Source organism: Bombyx mori, chromosome 11 (assembly GCF_030269925.1).
Source record: "Bombyx mori chromosome 11, ASM3026992v2".
Taxonomy (NCBI): Eukaryota; Metazoa; Arthropoda; class Insecta; order Lepidoptera; family Bombycidae; genus Bombyx; species Bombyx mori.
The window spans coordinates 8972803-8993702 of NC_085117.1; positions in this window are offsets into that span (position 1 = coordinate 8972803).

Sequence of the window (20900 nt, forward strand, 5' to 3'; positions counted from 1 at the left end):
TTTCAGAGTTATTTTCTACATTATCTACTTCCAAATTTTGGGTTAGGTTTAGCGGTGTGTGGTTCAGATCATTACTAACTATTGCTTTGTGGATTTGACTACTGCTAGATTTTTCAAAGAAAAATGATCGTAATTTAGATATTTGTGTGGTCCATAGGGTAAATATGTCGATAAGGCCCCTTCCTCCATCCTGTCTTTTGATTGTCACTCTTTCTATGGCAGATTTTGGATGTAGGCAATTGTGTTTAGTAAGTATAGTTCTTGTTGCTATTTGTATATTATTGATATCTGTTTTAGTCCATTTTATGATCCCAAAGGAGTAGGTTAATATAGGTATCGCATATGTGTTTATTGCTTTTATTAAGTTTTTAGCAGCTAAGTTACTTTTACTTAAAATATGTACCCTATGCTTATACTCATCCCTTAAAGAGCTTTTCAATTTATTATGGTCTATTCCTTTTGATTGCTGGTATCCTAAGTATTTATACAACTCATTCGGTTCCATAGCTGTAATTATTTCATCTCGACTTACTGTGTAATTGCCTGGCTGGATCTTTCCTTTTGCTATATGAATAGTTTTGCACTTATCTAAACCAAATTGCATACCGATGTTTTTGCTAAAATTAGCCGTAGCGTCTATTAGTGATTTCATTTCTTTTGCTGTTTTTGAATATAGCTTTATGTCATCCATGTAAATTAAATGTGATATACAAGTTTCAGTGCTATCATGCTTTAATCTATATCCGGCGTTGCAATTCTGCAATATCTGTGATATAGGGTTTAGGGCGAGACAAAACCACAGAGGACTCAGGGAGTCACCTTGATATATACCCTTTTTTATTACTATTTCTCTACTAGTGATTGTGTTTAGGTGAAGTGTCGTTTTCCAGAGAGGCATTATGTTTTTGAGAAAGTCTATTATAACAGGGTTAATTTTGTATATTTTTAGAACGTATAGTAACCAGGAATGTGGAATACTATCAAAAGCTTTTTTGTAATCTATATATGTACAGTGTAAATTTCTTTTATTGGTAGCTGCGTGTCTATGAATTACAGAGTCGATAATAAGTTGCTCCTTACATCCCATATTGTCTCTTCTACACCCCTTTTGTTCCTCAGCGAGAATACTGTGCTGTTCTATGTGAGTGGTAAGTTTTTGGGCTATAGCTGATGTGAGAATTTTGTATATTGTAGGTAAGCAAGTTATGGGTCTATATTGTGATGGTTGTGATGTGTATTTGCCTTTAGGTAGCATGTATGTTATACCTTTAGCTATGAATGGGGGTGTGCTTTGTTGTCCGTGAATAATGCTGGTAAAATTTTTTGCTATTATTTTGTGAAGTGTAGTGAATTTTTTGTACCAGTAATTGTGAATCCTATCTATTCCTGGTGATTTCCAGTTATGTAACCTGCTTGTGACGAATCTTATATCAGATTCCGTTATGTCTTTGAATTGCATTTCATCTATGCCTTCCCACTTTCTTTCTTCCTCGGTTATCCATGGTGCTTCCTCGTTGTGGTGTACTTCTGTCTCCCAAATACCTGCCCAGAATTCTTCCAAATTATGTATTGCTGGAGTTTCTATGTTACTATTTGTCAGGTTTTCTTTATTTGTATTCAGGTTTCTATAAAATATTTTTTCGTTGGTATGGAACAGTTTATTGTCGTTTTTTCGTTGAAGTGCTTTTTTATATCTAGCTAGTCTGTGCGATTTTAGTGCTAACTTTTGTTTTAGTGTGTCCAGAGCGTCTTCGGGTCTTTTATTGTTATTGTCATGACCGGTGTGTATCCTATTGTTAGTTATAATTTTGTTCACCGTATCTACTATCTTTTTTGATCTATTATTATTTAAATATTGTGTTAGTCTACCGATATTGGATCTAAGTTGCGTTATATCTCTTTCCAGTCTATCTTGCCAAGCTGGCTTTTTATTAATGCGTTGGGGTTTGGGTTGTGATTCGGTGTTATATCCAAGCTCTCGTGTTATTACTAGGGCACTACAATATATAAGTGTATGAATATCGGTTAATTGTGATTCATCAGTGAAAAACTCAGGTAGTAAGGTATTATTAAAAAACTGAGTTAATTTGGCAAGACGCAAACTATATTTTAGCTTAGGGAGTCGAGGTCTGAGTGTAGGATCTAAACCCGCAAATTCTATTATAGCTGTTTGTAAATTTTCTTTGAATTTTTCCGTGGATGAATCTGGGAGGACTGAAGTCTGTAAAGTTTCTATTTCAGTCTCCATTAATAGTATAGTAGTTTCAGTTTGCGTTGATACGTGAGTACTAAATGGTGTTTGTGTTTCGGTTGCATTTAGGTAGTTGTAGGGTGATTGTGTACTTGTTACCACTGTTTGTCGCGGAGTTTGGTCTGTACTGTTAATTATTTGCAGCTCGGCAAGTGATGGCTGTGTATGTAGGGAGATATCTACTTGTTCTAGTTCTAGCTTAACTTCTTCTTTTATTTGTTCTAATTTTTCATTGGTAAGCATTCTATTTCTAATAATAACTCGCCTTTGGTCTGAAACTCGTTGTTCTGAAACCATAACGTGGGGGTACTGTCTTAAAAAATGTTCATGTAGTAATTTCCTATATGTGGTCATATCTGTTCCTAATTTGGTGACGCGATAGTAGGTACGCATGATGAATATGTTTACATCTTCTGTCCATCTCATACGTACACGTGGTTTACCAGCCTTAGTGGACGCAGGTAAAAGGGTATTCACCCCCTGCGCAACATCTAAGGCAGGTGTGGCTATAGGTGCAGTTTGTTGTTCGGAATTCAGATTGGCTGTAGCATTTTCGAGTGACCCGGAGGGAGCCCGCCTATTCAGCTCCTCTCCGCTGACGGTTCGTATGCTGCCACACCCAGCGTCAGCTCCAGGTGCGCCCCGGCGATCACCCCCGGGTAGCGGCCCTATACGTTTACTTTTTAAGCGCGTCTCCATATTTAATGGGTTGCCAGAGCCATGTTAGCCGTGCCAGTAGTTTCATATCACGTGTCCGCCCCCCACGTGAATCTGATGGTCGATTCGGACGTATGGTTGGAACTTCGGGGGGCTTATTATTATTATTATTATTATTAATTACCGTCCTCTTCATTAATTGAATTTAAAATACAAAGTAGAAAAGAACAGACAATAATGTCCGTATTAAAGTAAAGTATTCTATGGCTTCCCAACACTGCTCTTGCTGTACATTGCACTTTTTATTTACATAATTAAACTATAAATTACGGTTTTTTTTACACCGCAATTCCTTATGCGTAACTGGTATGTTTTTGCTCATTAATCCACTTAACCCTAGACGGGGAATTATCAATGATAGGAGTGATATTAATAATGTTATTTTGAAAATTACTTTTTTTTTATTGCTTAGTTGGGTGGATGAGCTCACAGCCCACCTGGCGTTAAGTGGTTACTGGAGCCCATAGACATCCACAACGTAAACGCGCCACCCACCTTGAGATATAAGTTCTAAGGTCTCAAGTATAGTTAGAACGGCTAAACTAAACTTTAACTTATTTTTCATCATCATCATCAGCTTGTATCTCTCCACTGCTGGATACATCCAACCTCTCAGCCTTCCGCATTCAAATTTTTCCCGCATATCGCTGCAAATTATCGGACCACCAGGCAGGGGGGCGCCCAATGCTGAGCTTACCGGTACGTGGTCTCCAGTCCGGAACACGTCTGCTCCATCGCCCATCGGCTCTGCGACACATACATATGTCCGAACCATTGCCACTTCGTTTTCATATAGTACTAAATCAAAAACCTAATATTGCAGTAAACATTTTGAAAGGACAGTCTATTTCAGTATCCCACGATAAACTATAGGATTAGATGTTAATCATATCCCCTCAAGTTTTCCAAATTTCAATTCTTTTGTAATAAAATGATACATAATGCTAGTATCAACATTATTAATATCACCTTTTATTACAACTACAGCTGTGTTTACTACTTCGATAATTTTTTATTAAAAATATTACAGTACAAAAAACTTATAACCAACACGATTACTGGAAATATAGCTTAAAGTGCACCAACTAACTTTATCGCATACTGTCAGAATGTCAGCTTTTTTTTCATAATTCCAATGACAAATACATAAACATCTGACAGTGTAATTTCGTAATGTATCTTTTGAAGGCTTAATATTATTTTCAAGGCCTCAAGGTATGAAGGAGTTAACATGTTACACGGTTAGTTGCAAATGTACGCAGACAGATGAATAAGCGCACCCATTACTTGAGAGATGGATATTAAGTGGATAGTTAAGTTTAGTTCTATAGCAATACTATACTGCGTATTTATGAAATAACGATTTGAAGAGTATTATCTATATATTAATAGGTGAAGCAAAAACTTTGTATCCCTTTTTACGAAAATTGCGCGGACGGAGGAGTATGAAATTTTCCACACTTAAAGAGAATGTAGAGAAGAAGTGCTCCCTACCACCCTCGGATGCGTTACCACCCGTCACCCCGATGGAAGTTAAAGACTTGATCAAAGACCTACGTCCTCGCAAGGCTCCCGGTTCCGACGGTATATCTAACCGCGTTATTAAACTTCTACCCGTCCAACTCATCGTGATGTTGGCATCTATTTTCAATGCCGCTATGGCGAACTGTATCTTTCCCGCGGTGTGGAAAGAAGCGGACGTTATCGGCATACATAAACCCGGTAAACAAAAAAATCATCCGACGAGCTACCGCCCGATTAGCCTCCTCATGTCTCTAGGCAAACTGTATGAGCGTCTGCTCTACAAACGCCTCAGAGACTTCGTCTCATCCAAGGGCATTCTCATCGATGAACAATTCGGATTCCGTACAAATCACTCATGCGTTCAACAGGTGCACCGCCTCACGGAGCACATTCTTGTGGGGCTTAATCGACCAAAACCGTTATACACGGGAGCTCTCTTCTTCGACGTCGCAAAAGCGTTCGACAAAGTCTGGCACAATGGTTTGATTTTCAAACTATTCAACATGGGCGTGCCGGATAGTCTCGTGCTCATCATACGGGACTTCTTGTCGAACCGCTCTTTTCGATATCGAGTCGAGGGAACCCGCTCCTCCCCACGACCTCTCACAGCTGGAGTCCCGCAAGGCTCTGTCCTCTCACCCCTCCTATTTAGCTTATTCGTCAACGATATTCCCCGGTCGCCGCCGACCCATTTAGCTTTATTCGCCGACGACACGACTGTTTACTATTCCAGTAGAAACAAGTCCCTAATCGCGAAGAAGCTTCAGAGCGCAGCCCTAGCCCTAGGACAGTGGTTCCGAAAATGGCGCATAGACATCAACCCAGCGAAAAGTACTGCGGTGCTATTTCAGAGGGGAAGCTCCACACGGATTTCCTCCCGTATTAGGAGGAGGAATCTCACACCCCCGATTACTCTCTTTAGACAACCCATACCTTGGGCCAGGAAGGTCAAGTACCTGGGCGTTACCCTGGATGCATCGATGACATTCCGCCCGCATATAAAATCAGTCCGTGACCGTGCCGCGTTTATTCTCGGTAGACTCTATCCCATGATCTGTAAGCGGAGTAAAATGTCCCTTCGGAACAAGGTGACACTTTACAAAACTTGCATAAGGCCCGTCATGACTTACGCGAGTGTGGTGTTCGCTCACGCGGCCCGCACACACATAGACACCCTCCAATCCCTACAATCCCGCTTTTGCAGGTTAGCTGTCGGGGCTCCGTGGTTCGTGAGGAACGTTGACCTACACGACGACCTGGGCCTCGAATCAATTCGGAAATACATGAAGTCAGCGTCGGAACGATACTTCGATAAGGCTTTGCGTCATGATAATCGCCTTATCGTTGCCGCCGCTGACTACTCCCCGAATCCTGATCATGCAGGAGCCAGTCACCGTCGACGCCCTAGACACGTCCTTACGGATCCATCAGATCCAATAACCTTTGCATTAGATGCCTTCAGCTCTAATACTAGGGGCAGGCTTAGGGACCCCGGTAACCGTACTCGTCGAACTCGACAAAGAGGTCGACGTGCAACCTAACCCATGCATCAGCCCGCTGAGTTTCTCGCCGGATCTTCTCAGTGGGTCGCGATTCCGATCCGGTAGTAGATTCATTCGCGAAACAATTGCTCTTGAGTTGTTAGGTCTCCTTCGGAGGCGCTCGGGCAGTTGTTAGCAAATCCCACCCCTCTTGGCTGAGCCTTTGCTCGCCCACCTGTCCTGGTGAAACTGGAAAGGCCTTCGGGCCACCAGTAAACTTTCAATTATAAAAAAAAAAAGAAGAAGTGCACAACGCAAATTTTTTTTATTTAAATAATGCATAAAAGATACATTAAATCAATAAAGAAAACATTACACACACTACATACCATGTATTTGACGCACACACGCATGCATACTATTTATTGTCAATCTTTTGTTCTTGACGTCTGTTGTCAAATTGAGAATAGATTAAATATTGTTTGTCTTTGTTAATATTTTTTATAGTGTAGTCTTGGCAAAATTTGTGATTATAGAAGTATAAAATACAATCATAATAGTGTAAAAACTTACAATTCCAATTAATTATAGTCGAATTTCGACTACTGCGGGACCTCTAGTTTATATAAATATGCAAAAGACATTGACGTCACGAGTCAATGATTTTTGTAATGTTTTAACTAAAAAAATTATCTAAAAGCTGCGCAAGTTAATACGATTTTATTAACTTTGATATTTGTTTGTACGTGTTTGTACGTTTAGCGTGTCTTGCTCTGGCGTTTCTTTTTTTTTATTGCTTAGATTGGTGGACGAGCTCACAGCTTACCTGGTGTTAAGTGGTTAATGGAGCCCATAGATAACTACAACGTAAATACCCCACCCACCTTGAGATATAAGTTCTAAGGTCTCAGTATAATTACAACGGCTGCCCTACCCTTCAAAACGAAACGCATTACTGCTTAAGGCAGAAATAAGCAGGGCGGTGGTACCTACCCGTGCGGACTCACAAGAGATCCTACCACCAGTAATTACGCAAATTATAATTTTGCATCAGATCCAATAACCTTTGCATTAGACGCCTTCAGCTCTAATACTAGGAGCAGGCTTAGGGGCCCCGGTAACCGTACTCGTCGAACTCGACAAAGAGGTTGACGTGCAACCTAACCCCTGCATCAGCCCGCTGAGTTTCTCATCGGATTTTCTCAGCGGGTCGGGATTCCGATCCAGTAGTAGATTCATTCGCGAAGCAATTGCTCTTGAGTTGTTAGGTCTCCTTCGGAGGCGCTCGGGCAGCTGTTAGCAAATCCCACCCCTCCCGGCCTCTGCCTTTGCTCGCCCACCTGTCCTCGTGAAACTGGAAAGGCCTTCGGGCCACAAGTAATCTTTCAATCAAAAAAGGCCCATTCTGCGACACATTTATATTAACATGAATGGTGGCGTTCACTTTGTCTATAGGCTCTGGTAACCCAAGTATCATTCCAATTGATTATTTCGCCAAAGAGAAAATAATTCATGCGTGTTAGAGGCCTAATAAATACTATACTGACCTTTCAGCTCTAGTATTTATAGTTGGGAGTGTAATCGCATTGAATTATTGACATTATACCACTAAATCGAACGATAATGAGGTTGGCGAGCGCTTGAGGTGCAAAGGCTTTTCCCATTCGCAAATCACTTCATGCGATATTTATTGTTAAAATATTGTAATGCCTTCCCCGAAGTAACACCAAGTGGCACCACGAAAACTATAAAATGTTCGAAACGTCACTATTATTTACAATAACTTTTTTTTTTTGTATTACTTAGGTGGACGGACGAACTCACAGCCCACACACAGGTGTTAAGTGTTTACCAGAACCGATTGACATCTACAACGTAAATGCCGCCACCTACCTTGAGATATAAGTTCGAAGGTCTCAGTATAATTACAACGGCTGCCCGCCCTTCAAACCGAAACGCATTACTGCTTCACGGCAGAAACAGACAGGGCGGCGGTACCTGCCCGCGCGGACTCACAAGATGTCCTACCTTCACAGAATCTACCACCGGATCGGAATCGCGAGCCACTGAAACAATCGAACGAGAAACTCAGTGGGCTCTGTCTATGGGTTAGTTCGCTCGTCAAACTTTTCGAAGAGGACGGTGACCGGTGCTTGAGGAGCCTAAAAGTACCTAGAGCGGATCCGGGGATCCGTGAAAGTCGCCTTTCGTAAAGTTTCCGTGGCAATGTTGAATAATAAGAACTGTCCGAGTATGTTAAATAACCAACGATTACAATTTCACAACATTACAAAGCCGTTAAACGAAGCTAAATCAATGATTCAGTAATGATATTATCTCTATTGCATTAAGCGAACATTATCAATCGTTTCGGTTGACCTTTTGTTGGTCTTCAATAACCGGTGTTTAGTTTCGCAATCATATGTTTCAATTACGCAGGGCCTCCATTCATTCTGTGTTCAAAGCATTAAATGTTATCCGACTACGCTTAATCGTTGTATGTTCAACAACGCAGGAACGGACGAGGACTTCACTTACCTAGGCGGTCTAGTCCATTGACTAAGTGTGACCCGCGACATTGCCTCGTTAAATTTATAAGGATTAATAGAACTATTGCAGCTTGGATACAGAACAGCCGATGTCACTTTCCGTTGCTCAATGAATGAAGAATAAATCAACAATTTTATAGTAACGTTACAATTTTAACAACAACCGCCACCTGAATAAATTAAGATCGATCGCTCGTAAGTTACGGAAGTAATACTACTTTGTTTGGGCTGGAGGTCGAACCTCCTACAGGGTCGCGCGATTATTTTTTTTTTTTTTATTGCTTAGATGGGTGGACGAGCTCACAGCCCACCTGATGTTAAGTGGTTACTGGAGCCCATAGACATCTACAACGTAGACGCGCCACCCACCTTGAGATACAAGTTCTAAAGTCTCAGTATAGTTACAGCGGCTGCCCCACCCTTCAAACCGAAACGCATTACTGCTTCACGGCAGAAATAAGCAGGGCGGTGGTACCTATCCGCGCGGACTCACAATTCACTCACGGATTAGGGTACGAGCAGAGTGTATGGTCCTTTGTGGCCGGAAATGTTAAAAGCCCACCTACTAAACGAATAAGTAGAATAGATATTCTTATTTTTACGCAAAATTGATATACTTACTGTCGAGAATGTCTTAAAAATAGTTAGATAGAATTAGTGTTGTAGAAATAATGTATGAAAAGATACGAAATTTTTAATTTATTATTATCGAAATAAAAACTAAAACATAGTCTTTAATTTTCATTTTTAAGCCGCGTATGAAGTTGCCGAAAGACATTTGTCAAAAATGGAATGCCTCACTTTTACCATGTGTATAGAATATGGTAGACAGCGGCTTGGCTTTGCCCCTGGCATTGCTGAAGTCAATGGGCATCGGTAACAACTCAACATCACTAAAAAGGCAAAAAAAGGTAATACTTTCTAAATATGATAAACCAAAGGGCGTGTTCGTAGCTACGATCATGTGTATCAACAGTAGAACAATTAATAAATTATGTATTTCATGATGACAAATGTATAATTGAAAGAGCAATAATTCAACTTTGAGACTGACCGTAGATAATAAATACACTTTTTTTTATGATTAAAGGATTACTGGTGGCCCGGAGGCCTTTCCAGTTTCACCAGGACAGGTGGGCGAGCAAAGGCTCAGCCAGGAGGGGTGGGATTTACTAGCAGCTGCCCGAGCGCCTCCGAAGGACACCTAACAACTCAAGAGCAACTGCTTCGCGAATGAATCTACTACAGACTGACACTTTCACACAATCTATATCTATACTAATATTATAAAGAGGAAAGATTTGTTTGTTTGTTTGTTTGTTTCGAATAGGCTCCGAAACTACTGGACCGATTTGAAAAATTCTTTTTCCATTAGAAGCCGACATTGTCCCTGATGAACATAGGCTACTTTTTTTTAATTTTTTTTATTTTATTTTTTTGGTTTCATGTGTGTTTTAATGTTTCCGAAGCGAGGCGAGGGCGGGTCGCTAGTGTTAAATAAAATGCATATATTAGTCAAATAACTAAAATGACGTATATTACGTTCGAGGCTTAATTTCTTTGAGAAGTTTCATGACAAATGAAACATTACGCGGTACATACAAGCGTGGCATAAAATACTAATGGCAGATTGTTCTCTTCCCGCGTAGTTGGAATATCCCCATAGGCTACCAAGGGAGTAGAAAGAAAATAAAATAAAAAAACAGCAAAAAAATAAAATTACATCGAACAGTGAGTACTGAATGTCGTTGAAAATTAATATTATCTATTCGTGAACTTCGAACAATACGGCCGGCGCACACACGCCGTGTAACTATAATGCCGCGCATTCCAGGCTGACGACATGATTACACACGTCAAACTCTCGTGCCGGGCCGGGTTACTTCTCCGCATCACGAACTGAGGTGATATTTAACAATACATATGATGTTGCCCAACGCGCCCCGGGCCGCTCTACCGATATTCAATTTATCTCATGGAACGGAATAAGGTCGGGCCCGCGGCGCCTGCAAAGGTTAATCGGACCACGGGCCAAACGTGTCATAGAACGAATCATTATGTCGTTTTCTGAGCGGTAAGGCGTCTATTGGGAAACGTTACCGTCTTCTTATGGTCCTCTGTTATGCTCTTAAATCGACACTTAGGGTACAAGTGCGATAGTGTTTTCGTTAGTTTGTTACGTTTCAATAACTCAATGGACCATCGTGAAATTCGGTGTACCTACACACTGTTAGGACTAATGAATGTATGTCATCTTTAATCTAGAAAAATATGACTACTCCCAAAGGATAGTAATAGTTTTACACGGTCGTCCGACATAACAATTGGGTCTACTCACATAAATGTATTGCAACATGATGCCCGGAGTCAGAAAAAGAAAAAGGTTGTATGTAGTATGTAAATTCTAGGACCTGCAATTAAATATAACTAGCCGTTAACCCCGACTTCGCCCGCGGGGTGAATGAACAGTGTCCGTGTAGTCCCCAGGGAATAAGATGTTTTTTATGAATAAAATGTAGCTTATGTCACAGCCCTGACCTAAAACCGTGACTGAAAAAAATCACATCTATCCGTTGCTTCGTTTCGACCTGAATGGAGGACAAACAAACACACACATACCTATACAAACTTTCACGATTTTAATAAATAAAAATGAAAAAATTTGGACTAGCGCTGAACAGAAAGACAAACAACATAGTTTTATAGCAGCATCCTCAAATAATATATGCCTTGCTCCCGAATTGATTAACAAAGTCTATACCTTAACGCGAATTGAATCGCGAGTAAAAAGTAATATCCTTAAAGCACCTTGCGACGTATGATTCTTGATTAATGAGTGCTTTACTCAAACATTTCATTGGAGATCGACACGACTTAAGTTTTACAAGAATAGACATTAATCCGTGCTATGTTTCTGAACGTCAAAATGTCAGCGAGCGACGTCCGCCATGACACCCAACTCTCTCTCAAATATAGCCGCCAATAGCAACGCATCAACTTTATTTATTTCTCTTACATCAGTCTTTGAATTTGTCATATAAGGGTAAAAAATAAATATCTCAAAACAATAAATACAGTCCACGCTCATTTACCAAATTACCACGACGTAACACGCTCATTTACCCGATCATTTTTTATGACATAAAAGTCAATCGACGTTGTTGTTTGACATAGCGTATCAAACAACACAATTTATACTGTGAATGGTCAGTTGCATTCCGAAGATTCCGTTACGCCAATGCCGCGAGCCAACACAAGTCGATGGACATACCGGATGACATCACAATGGGGGAACCAATTATTTTACATTAAGCTCGCACCCTGCAGCGTGGACGTAGCTGATATGGCGATGCAATAGTGTTTTATACCAAAAAAAAACCATCAGAAGTGCATGTTTTTTTTGTATAAAATGTACACGTATGTAATACATACAGAGCCACTACTGGGAAGTTTCGAGATTCAACCTTAACACTTAAGTGGCTATCATTGACGGTTTAAACGTCAAAGCCCTCGGTCATCTTGGTACTAGGGAATGGCCTAAAATACCTAGTCAGTTCATAAATTCTGTCACATGTTTAATGTAAAATAATTGAAACAAGTTTATTCATTATGTAACCATTCATATACCAAAATGAACTTAACAAAACATAGATTCTTATGACACTAAAGTTTATTCAAAATGACCTCCGTGATTTTGAATACAGGCCTTCAATGGGCGCGGCCAGTCGTCTATCGCAGCACGAACGAGGTCCATGTCAATATCAGCGGCTGCCTTAATCAAGGATGTCTTGAGTGACTCCAAATTGGGATGAGGCTTTGAGCACGCCTTTTCCTCCAAGTGTTGCCATATCTTGTAATCTAATGGATTCAAATCTGGACTGGAGGAGGGCCAGTCTTCGTGCCGGATGAAGTCGATTTCACGCGCCGCCAGCCAGTCTTGTGTGCTCTTCGCTCTATGAGCTGGCGCCGAATCTTGTTGGAATACCCAGTGCCTGTTATTGAACATGGTATGAGAAACAGGTTCCACAAGGTTCGTCAGGACTGTATTTTGATACACAACTGCATTCGTTTTTACACCTTTCTCACAAAAATGTACCTCTGTTAAGCCCCAATAAGAAACTCCCAACCATACTATAAGCGAGGATGGAAAATGACCTCGTTGGACACGCGAAATACGGTTGCTCGCTTCTTCACTACTGTGTGCGTACACCTTATCATTTTGTTTGTTGTAGCTCTCTTCTACGGTAAAAAATTTTTCATCCGAAAAAAGAATTTCCCGATATTTTTTTCCCGCGTACCGCTTCAACAAAGCTTGGCATCTCTTCAGTCTCAGGTCCATTAGACGAGCATTCAAACGTTGTCCTGTTTTTCTTCGATATTCCCGAAGCCCTAAGTCTTCATTTAACACCCTTTTCACCGTGGTTCTGCTTAACCCCATCTGAAGGGCCAACAGTTTCTGCTTACGTTTGGGATTTCTTTGAATTCGCGCCTTCACAACTTTTATCACTGCTGGAGTCCTAACAGACCAAGGGCGACCACTTCTTGACCTGTCATCTACACTAGAGTCTTCATTGTATCGTTTGATGGTACGATAAACAATTTTTTTTGTTATATTCAAATTTTTCAGTATGTTAAAAATTTGAATTGGCGCGTAACCGCAACGATGCAACGCAATAACTGCAACACGGTCTTCTTAAAGCGTCCACTCCATATTTAAAAATGAGTAAAATTCTGAAAGTATACATTTTGATTTTCATTAACAATTCAAAATTCGAATTCAATAAACGTTTTTGTGGCCAGCATTCTAAAAGAAAAGTTTTTACTGTGTGACAATACTTATGACCTGACTAGGTATATATCGGAGAAGGTCATTAGTTTGGTAGCTAAACGAAACGCAGCACGATTCTCGAGAGATGGCGGAGCCGATGGAGGCGCTTAGACGCCATCACACTTCCCAACCAGCCTTCTTGAAGAGCGGTAAGTACCTCGTCCTAAGAACTGTCATTCGTTTTCGTTTGCTAACGTCAAGAGAAGATTTCTAAATTGTTCTAAGACAACAGACGTGATTGGTGTACTCAATATTTTTCTTAGCTCGATCACCCTATTCGCCCCTACGAAGTCTGACGATGGTGTAAATAATTGTGATCTCTCCGACATATATTAACACACGAAGACACTTCGTAGCTACAAAACGAAATTAAGGAATTTAAGGTCGCCGTCAGATCATCCACCAGTCTATCTTTTACAAGTTAAGGAAATTATACATAATTCCTATGCAGTATTGTTTTTAACAAAGACTTGCTTAACTTAGATTATGCTAAGTATTAGGTTAACTTGGTGTCTGTCCAAAAAGAATCGAACAACGATAGACGCATCACACGATACAAATCGATTAGATGAACGAATTGTACGACGTAAAAAATAGAGCCAATTTATAATACTACATAACTATAAATAGCGAACTTACAAAAAAAACATCAGTCAGCCAAATAACGTCTTGTCGCAGTGCACCAATGCGTGATCTTTCTTTAAATAAAAATCTTTTAATAACCAAACTGCGTAATCTCTTTAACTGCCGTCCACTAGGCAACAGTGGGCAAAGAGGTCAACCTCACGCGTCATGTGCGTAAACCATCACGACATCAACATTCAATCTGTGACCGAAACCGGGCTGCATAATTCAGAGCCGATCGCTCATTATACAGATCCTTAACGCCTCTTCCTCGAATGGAGCACCGGAAAAACTAACTACGTTACTACATGACAAATTACGTACTATTAATGGTGGAGAACCAAGTTTGGTCCAGTTTATGGAGTGGGTAGCGACGCGCACCGCGGTATGGCTTTTTTAGTAATGGAAGTCGCATCGGCAATTGAATACGTTGAACCGCACTCGATGTATCTCTAAGGAAGGCACACTTTTTGTAAACAATTTAGAATAAACTTTAGATTTCTAATCTAACGTATCGAATAAATACAATTTTATGTGTGCTATGTTTTATGTAAGCTATAGGTAATGTTACGATTTTCAGAAAGATAGCAAAAAAAAATATTGGTAGTGACAACGTCATAAGAAAATACTGATGGAATGGTTTCATTTTTCAAAAGAAAATTTTGATTTTATATGTTTGATAGATATTTTGTATGGATATAGAGAAGGAGGTAAATGGAAATCACTATTGAATTGATCGTAACGCTTCAATTTCTCTCATGACGTTTTCAATGTTCGAATTAGACTCGAATTGACTAATGCCATGATCGCGTCTTTGTTGTTGTTGGAGAAATTTATTGCCAGTTTAGCCACGTGATCGTGGAACGCCTCAGAGCGAGGTAACGCCGCATGAGTCATGTTTTTTCGGGCGTGCAGCCTGCTCCATCAAATTATAAGACGTTGTCACGTCAAAACGTAGGTATTAGTAGGAACAACAAATACAGCTTTTAACGAATTACACAATTGTTTTGAATTCCACATTTTAATATAGATAATATTGAATCATTATTCTTAGCCGTTAGATAAGACAGTTTACTATACTTCGAATTCTAAGTACTTATATGGAAAATCAATAAATTAAACCAAGCCTTTATTACCTTTAAAGCGGTTTCAAAAACTCAGCGGCCGTATCACCGGGGCATGTTCGTACAAACAGTCGTACGAGAGCATTTATTTTCATCAGAGCTCACAATAGGACCTAATAGACCCTTATGGCAGATTTATGTCACGAACAACAGCCGAGATTGAGGCGTAGAGCACTTGTATTACCATAAACGATGTCATTAACATACTGATCCGTTCGCGATACTTATGGATATGCATTTAGTTTCAACTTTGTGCAATGTTGTAGAGTAGTTTGAGGTAGAACCTGTGTGTATTTTTTCCGTAAGATCAAAAACGGAATGCGTGCTAAAATTTTCTTTAGAGTTTATTAAAGTTTATTTAGATATTTTACGTTTGTTGTAGGTATACTGACGGTCACTTACGGTTGTTGTAACTAGACTGAGATCTTAGAACTTATATCTCAAGGTGGGTGGCGCATTTACGTTGTAGATGTCTACAACTGGGCTCCAGTAACCACTCAACACCAGGTGGGCTGTGAGCTCGTCCATCCATCTAAGCAATAAATAAAAATAAAAGGTATGCATCTACGAATGAATATTTGTTAAGCATCAATTTTTTATTATGTTACCAATAAAAAATCTGTCAATCAGAATTATGTTATTGTTACGTGCTGAGGTTCGGGATAAATAAAAAGTTCCACTAAAATACAAATTAATACTGTATTAGTACTTAGAATACTTAAAAACTTCACAAACACTTTAAAATTCTCAATTCGCTTCTTCCGCTTCGCTTCAAGTGATGCGTTCGCTGTTTCGCTTCGAGTAGTTTCGATTACTAACTGACTGCGTGCCACCTCTGCTACGCTTTTATAGTCGAGACGAAATCCCTAGAATCGTCGAGAATATTCCACAAAAGTCGAGTATTGTGTGTTTTCCGGTATCTGACAACAGATGGCGTAGTACTTCTCAAGCGTTCTAGATGCTACTAGATCCTTCAATATTCGTTCGACTATTCAGCGATAGATAACGTTACTCTTACCGGCGTAATATTATTAAACAGTTTTACTCTTATAAATTACTTTATAAAAAGACAAGGCAGCGTTGTTTCTGTTGATGGGCTCTTGATTGATGCGACTTGTCACGTGATGTACTTGGTGTTAAATGGGAAATCTAACTGATTGACAATGTAATAGCTGACGACCTCCTTCGCACATGAGGTCAAAGTCGGTAGAAATATTATATGTACTAACGCCCGGAACGGGAAAACATAACTGAATTCAGAGTATGGTACTGTATTTTTTTTATACTGCGTCGGTGCTGTTGACCATTGAGGATTTCCCTGGTCAGTACCAACCTTCAGTGTAGCCATGTCATGTTAAGCTTAAGAATGGCCAGCAAAATAAAGCTCGTATGTGTGTTGTGGATCGTTGTCTTCAACGTATATTATTCAACGTATTCGTTGTGCCTGTGACCGTTACGATCTCATCTCAATCTTGGTTTATAGAGAAATATGGAATTCAATAATACAGTTACAACTTACAAGTACTTTGCTAGTAGTGGTTTTGTGGTGTATATTTATTCCCCTTTACGTTTTCACTACCTACATACAGGGTGTGTACATTCCAGTGTGCTTAGTGCGAGCTTTTAACGTGCTCGATGGCGTAAAACTTAACTCAAATTTGTATGCAGTTAGAACAGCGCCCCTAGCGGCAAACGTAGGCAAACGTTCCAACTCCAATACAAATGTAAATTAACTTTTACGCTATCGAGAACGTTAAAAAACTCGCACTAAGCACACTGAATCCGAATCGGATTTTTTTTTATTGCTTAGATGGGTGGACAAGCTCACAGCCCACCTGGTGTTAAGTGGTTACTGGAGCCCATAGACATCTACAACGTAAATACGCCACCCACCTTGAGACATAAGTTCTAAGGTCTCAAGTACATATAGTTACAACGGCTGCCCCACCCTTCAAAGAAACACATTACTGCTTCACGGCAGAAATAGGCAGGGTGGTGGCACCTACCCGCGCGGACTCACAAGTTGTCCTACCACCAGTAAAAAAAACTACTTTTCAATTCAATTACTAAACTATGCACAAATGCTTGTTCAGTGTGTCATGAACCCTCATTATAAGTCGAAGGTAGCCGCGCTCCGCCTTGCCCCGAGGTCGTTCACCCTACGCGTCACTAGATTTTTAATTTTATTATATTGCGTGCGTCCAAAAATACATAAATAAAATATAAAACTTCGAATATATGATTTGGTGCCGTCGTCTCAAGAACTTGTCTCCGTGGTCGGGACTAATTATAATATCAATGTAGTTTACAATATCATACAAAATATGTAAACTTTACATATAAATGTGTAGCGTCTAGTTAGATTTCTCGTAAAAAGATAATAGAAAGCGATTGAAGAAAAAAAAATCTTTATTTTTATTTCGCATCCATTATCCATACATTAAGAATGTCAATATATTTCTAACGGGGTGTCGGTAAAAAACTGGAAAAGCAAACATTGGTACGTGTCCAACTTTGAACTAAACACCTACCTACTGCATGAATTTCCAATTATATCACACACGACGGAACCTTATTATCTTAGCGTTTTTTTAAAGAAAACCAGGCAATGATTTCAGTATGAGTATACTTATTTACTTGTTCACACGTTTCAATGATGACATTTGTATAATCCCATGTTTATTTTACACTATGGCTATCAACCCGAGCTGTGACGTTACGGCGTGTTACTGGTGGTAGGACCTCTTGTGAGTCCGCACGGGTAGGTACCACCGCCCCGCCTATTTCTGCCGTGAAGCAGTAATGCGTTTCGGTTTGAAGGGTGGGGCAGCCGTTGTGACTATACTGAGACCTTAGAACTATATCACAAGGTGTGTGGCGCATTTACGTTGTAGATGTCTATGGGCTCCAGTAACCACTTAACACCGGGTAGGCTGTGAGATCGTCTACACACATAAGCAATAAAAAAAAAAAAAAATACACTTTCGTAAAAGTTGTTCTGCCTGACATCACCAACATTACGCTCTTTCAACAATAGACTTGCCGAATCGGACTTTAAAAATTTAACATCTGTAAACTTTAAATCAATCTCTTATTATTATTTGTGATAACTGCGAAAGCATTTTGTACAATAATAATAACAATACATATAATTTTAAATATAAGCAATATCTAGTTTTCGAATCACAGTATAAAATTTCATAGCCGATCTCTATAAATACGACTACCGTTTGTATCATTCTAACACTTAAATAAAGATAAGGTCACAGTAGATATAGTGGCCACTTCACTAGATTTCCTAATAGGCTATAAATAGTTACTTAAACGTGCAGATATACAGCATAAAGTCGATATATAAATTTATGTCTATATATTTATTTATACCTCTACTGTATCGAATAGCAGAAACTTTAAGCACAGATATAGTAAATACTAAATGTACCTATTTGGTCTCATTCCTGGCATCCAAAAGGAAGCGTTAACTTAGTTACATTTAATGTGTCAAGTTTTTTGTTTGTTTTTGTTTATGCTCTTACATTAAATTTCTCCAACAAGGACATTCAAAATTGACATTATGTTGAGTAGGTTTTTTTTAATTTTATTGCGTTGACGGGTGGACGAGCTCACAGCCCACCTGGTGTTAAGTGGTTACTGGAGCCCATAGACATCCACAACGTAAATGCGCCATCCTCCTTGAGATATAAGTTCTAAGGTCTCACGTATAGTTACAACGGCTGCCCCACCCTTCAAACCGAAACGCATTACTGCTTCACGGCAGAAATAGGCAGGGTGGTGGTACCCACCCGCACGGACTTACAAGAGGTCCTACCACCAGTAAAGGTACAATGTGTTTTACATGATATCAAGTTGTCAGGATCTATATTCGATTTAATTCCTGTTTCGATATGTTTGTGGCACCAAAAATACACACAAAAAATACAGGAGACATTTCTAATAATCAAAACATGAATATCCAAACTAAACTGCTAAGAAGAGCAAAGAAGATTTTATAAAATTTAAGTTACCGTTTTATTTCAAACTAGCTGACCCGGCAGACTTCGTAGTGCCTCAACCGATAAATAAAAGACGTAAACTTTTGTATAAAATAAACAAATTGTTATTTTTAATTAATTCCGAGCATTTTCATATTTATCTACCTTTTAAACCTTCTCTGGACTTCTACAAATAATTCAAGACCAAAATTAGCCAAAACGGTCCGGCCGTGCTCAAGTTTTGGCGAGACTAACGAAGAGCAATTAATTGCAAGAGCAATTAATTTGAATTAAAACGGGCGCTTTAATTCAAATTAAAACGCCCGTTAATTTTAGCTAGAAACTCGCAACTAAAGGGAATGTTCGGTTAAGCGACCAGGCTACTCCTGAAGAGAAACTCATAAAACCTTACGACGAACATAAACAGTAAAATGACCACAGTCATACACGGTCATAACTTAATTTAGAACACATCCGTTCGCGTTTGTGGCTCATGTAAATAAATCGCCACCGACTTCCACGCAACGTTTCCTTAAGGCTGTGCGTACTGTAAACGCGTCACAACATTGTTTATGACCACACAGCGTAGAGCCTAGTTCCTTCTGACCACAACTCGGCGCTGCTAAGCCGTCATAAAATTGAAATTAACTTCATACCCACTTTATCTCGGAACGCTGCTTGAAATTATCGTGTTTGTTAAAGTTGACCTGAAAATATGACAAATAAAGCAATGTTATTTATATGCGTTTGTCGTGAAAGCGACGTTTTTAACACGGACAAACAAATACTGAAACTTTGTTTATTATGAATCTAATAATTTCGGTTTGTTTATTTTTCTTCTCCCTCAACTGTTTAAGCAACGTTAAAAGCTGTGAATATTTAATTTCAGAATAAGCAACAACCAATCATATCTGTTTGTACTTCGATGGTCTACTTTATTAGTAGTTTTCACTGAAATCCCCCGGTCACCGTCCTCGTCGAACCCGTCGCTTGCGACGAAAGGCTCGACGAGCGAATTAACCCATAGACACAGACCCCTCTAGTTTCTCGCCGGATCTTCTCAGTGGGTTACGCTTCCGATCCGGTGGTAGATTCTGTGAAGCACTGCTCTTACTAGGGTCAGTGTTAGCATCACTCCGGCTTAAGCCCCGTGAGCTCACCTACTAGTTAAGGTTACGCTGAAATTCAGCTGATGCTTAGGTAGGAAAAAAAAACCAAAATCCACAGAGCGTGAAGTGCACATCAACTCATTGGCAGACAAATTTACTAGCCACCGTCTGTGCATATGGCGATAAGAAAAAGAAAAAAAAAGCTTTTCTCTAGTATGTTTTTTACTATTTTTGCTTAGATGACATAAATAGAATAAGTTCATAGCCATCTGGTGTTAAGTTAATTCGAAAATCCAAAGACATAAGAATAAATATCACCCACCTCGAGATATGAGGTCAAAGACTAAATTATTTGTATTTTATGAATAATTATTATCCTACCATTCAAACCAAAACAGATGAACTCCTTCACGTTATAAATAGACAGAATGATATTATGTGATATTATGACTAATATAAAAGAGATTAATATTAAATCTGGGAATATTTTTATTTATATCAATGATCGATATATGTGGGTGTTTATGTTTAGTGTATTCAGATTGTGTATTATTTCTAGTTATTAACAGACGAGCTTGGTGCTAAGTCAAAGTAGAATCGAGTAACGTTAGAGCCTATAAAAACTAAATAATTAACACTAATCACTAAACATACCATAACGGGTCAAACGACCCATTTTGAACTTTTGCATTGAAAATGCA